Source organism: Panthera onca, chromosome X (assembly GCF_046562875.1).
Source record: "Panthera onca isolate mPanOnc1 chromosome X, mPanOnc1 haplotype 2, whole genome shotgun sequence".
NCBI lineage: Eukaryota > Metazoa > Chordata > Mammalia > Carnivora > Felidae > Panthera > Panthera onca.
The window spans coordinates 8,547,918-8,551,609 of NC_138357.1; the positions used below are offsets into that span (position 1 = coordinate 8,547,918).

General features: G+C 43.6%; 1 pseudogene; it reads right to left on the reverse strand.

Annotated features, from left to right (window-relative positions):
- Positions 1-3,006: 3,006 nt before the first annotated feature.
- Positions 3,007-3,415, reverse strand: LOC145714017 (histone H3.3-like; annotated as a pseudogene).
- Between the last annotated feature and the right edge of the window lie 277 nt (positions 3,416-3,692).

Here is a 3,692-nt window from a genome sequence, read left to right on the forward strand (position 1 = left end):
CTTTTTGGTTCCAGGAGTTCAGCCTTTTTAGATTACGCATGTGAGCGCGAACACACGCGTGTTGTGCTCTGACTTCTTTCACTTAGCGTAATGCCCTCAGAGTCCATCCGTATTGTCGTAAAAGGCGGGACTTCCTACTTTGTTAGTGTGGCTTTTTGCTTTTTTCTTTTTTTTCAAAATTTTATTTCAATTCTAGTTAAACGTGCAGTGCGAAGTTGGTTTCGGGAGTGAGTTTGTTTGTGTTTCACTGATGCTGACGCTCAGGCCTTGATTGCACAGCGAGCGTAGCCACCCCTGCTGCTGCTTCTTGGGCTTCAGGTTCCGCTCATGCTTGTTCTCACCCTCGTAGAGTTTCCCGGGGTTCTTTTTCTGAGCCTGGTTGATGACGGTGAGAACACGGGAGACGGATTTGTGAACAACTCGGATCTTGGAGAGCTTGGAGGCTGGGCTGCCTGTCACTTCGGGGACGCACAGCTGGGACAGCTCCACCCTCAGGACTTCCAGCTCTTGAAGCACCTCCTCCTTCTTGCCGCGAAGGTCTCGAGCCTTAATCTGGACCATGTCGGCACAATCCACCGCCAGGATTTCCCACTTTTGTATGGCAGGATGATACTCCATAACGCGCACACACGCGCGCACACACACACACTCACACAGTCACACACACACACTCACACACGCACACACACACACACACACACACACACACTACATTTTCCTTATTCATCCATCATCCAGTTCTCTCTTCAGGTCTGTTAATATTTGCTTATTGTATTTTGGGGCTCCAATGTTGGGTGCACGTATATTTACAATGGTCGTATCCTCTTGATGAGCTCACCCCTTTATCATGATATAGCCATCTCCTCTGTCTCTTTTTAAAAATTTTCTTTAATGTTTATTTTTGAGAGAGAGAGAGAGAGAGGGGGGCGGGGAGAGGCAGAGAGAGAGGGAGACACAGAATCCGAAGCAGGCTCCAGGCTCTGAGCGCTTAGCACAAAGCCTGACATGGGGCTTGAACCCACGAACCTTGAGATCCTGACCTGACCTGAAGTTAGATGCTTAACTGACTGAGCCACACAGGCGCCCCTTTAGACATCTTTTTAAGTTTATTTATTTTGAGAGAGAGCACAAGCAGGGGAGGGGCAGAGAGAAAGGGAGAGAGACAATCTCAAGCAGGCTCCAGGCTCGAACCCACGAACCATGATAACATGACCTGAGCTGAAGTTGGCTGCTCCACTGACTGGCCGCTCACCCGGGCACCCCTGTCTCTCGTTACAGGTTTGATTTGAAGTCTATTTCGCCTGATAAAGTGTAGCTACCCCTGGTCTCTTTTGGTTGCTGTTTGCATGGAATATTTTATTTTCTATTCCTTCACTTAGGCTTTACATGTGTCCTTAAATTTGAAGTGAGCCTCTTGTAGGCAGCATATGGTTACATCTTGTTTTTTAATCCTTTCAGCCACTCTATACATTTTGATCGGAGAATGTAATCCATTTACCTTTAAAATAATTATTGATATGGGGCATCCAGGTGGCTCTGTCTGTTAAGCCTCCGACTCGATTTTGGCTCGGGTCGTGATCTCCCGGGTTCGTGAGATAAAGCCTTATGTCGGGCTCTGTGCTGGTAACGCAGGGTCTGCTTGGCACTTTCTCTCTCCTGTCTCTGCCCCTCCCCCACTTGTGCTTTCTCTCTCTCTCTCTCTCTCTCAAAATAAATAAATTTAAAAAATAATTATTGATAAATAAGGACTTACTAACGCCATCTTGTTATTTTCAGGCTGTTTTGTCATGTTCCTTTTTTCCTTTTTGGATGTCTTCCTTTGCGAATTGATGATTTTCCATAATAGAACGCTTTGATTCCCTTCTCTATCTTTTGGGTATCTAACTATAGTTTTTGTTTTGTGGTTGCCATAAAACTTACATAAAATTTCTTATAAATGGCAGTGTTTTTAAAGCTGGTAACAACTTAGCTGTGATCACATACAAAAACTCTACCCTCTTACTCCTTCCCTGTATTTATGTTTTTGATGTCACAATTTACCTCTTTTTATATTGTATATAATTTAACAAATGATCATAGAAATAGTTATTTTCAATACTTTGGTCCTTAATCCTTTATACTTGAGTTAAGTGATTGACACACCACAATATTACAGTGTTAGAGTATTCTGAGTTTGACTATGTATTTACCTTTGCTGGTGTGTTTTATTTTTTCGTATGTTTTCACGTTGCTAATCATTATTCTTTTGTTTCTGCTTGAAGAACTTCTTTTCACGTTTCTTGTAAGATGCGTCTAGTGCTTGTGAACTCCCTCAGCTTTTGTTTGTTTGGGAAAGGCTTTATCTTGTCTTTATTTCTGAAAGACAATTTTGCCTGGTAAAGCATCCTTGGTTAGCAAGGTTTTTTTTTTTCCCAGCACTTTGAATATATCATCCCACTCTCTCCTGTCCTGCAAGATTTCTGCTGAGAAATATGCTGATAGCCTTATGGGTGTGCCCTTATAGGTGAGAATTGTTTTTCTTTTGCTTCTTTTAAAATCCCTTCTTTGTCTCGACTTTAGATAGTTTTATTTTAATGTATCTTGGAGAAGATCATTTTGTGTTGGACTTTTGGAGGGACCTATTAACTTCATGAATGTTGATGTCCAGATCTTTCCCCAGGTTTGGGAAGTTTACAGCCATTCTTTCTTTTTTTTTCCCCCAGAAAAATTTAACAAGTTTATGTATAATTGTTATAAAGTTGAACTGCTGAAACATGTTCACTACAACATTTTGACTTTCATTAACGCTTTATGTCCCTGCATTTATATCGAAAATTCACACACAAGTGAAAATGGAAAAACTGCCAATACCTCATTTCTGTCCCCGATTTTTCCACTTGCCGTCGTATACTTAGGTACCTTTTGACCCCATGGAAAAAAATATAGCTAATGTTCGGAACAACCAATAACAGGAAGAAGAGAAATATTTTTTTTGAAGAACGAGATGTTTTCCATCACAGCGGATGCTTACGCATGTTCTCCACATATGTGGCGTGCTAACTGGATGTCGTTCGGCCTGACTGTTACACGTTTGGCCCGGATAGCACGCACGTTGCCGTCTGCCGACACCCACCTGATCGGCCTCGCTTGCCTCCGCCAGGCGTCGATGGCCACACTCTGGAAGTTCAGATCTGTTTTGAAGTCCTGAGCGATTTCTCACACTAGACGCTGGGACCGGGAGTTTGTGGATCGGAAGTTCAGCCGACTTCTGATAACGTCTAGTGCGGTGGAGGGCCACGGTACCAGGCCTGTAACGATAAGTTTTCCGCACCCCTCCGGTAGAGGGCGCACTCTTGCCAGCAACTTTTGAAGCTAGTTGCTTCCTGGGCGTTTTACCACCAGTGGATTGGTGGGCAGTCTGCTTTGTTGGAGCCATGGCGCAGAGACCTCCTTACTTACCCCCCTTCACCTTGGGCTGGAACTCGGTGGGCCAGACGTGGCGTTAGCGTTAGCGAGTGATGGCACTGTGACAGTGGCTGTAAAACACCAGCCATTATTTCTTTAAAAAAGCTTTCCGCCCCTTTCTCCCCCTCTTCTCTTTCTGGGAACTCCAGTAACATGTAGATTGTTTCTGTTAATGGTATTCTGTAATTTATGTAGGCTTTCTTCACTCGTTTTTGTTTTTGTTTTGTTTTTGTTTGCTCTTCTGACTA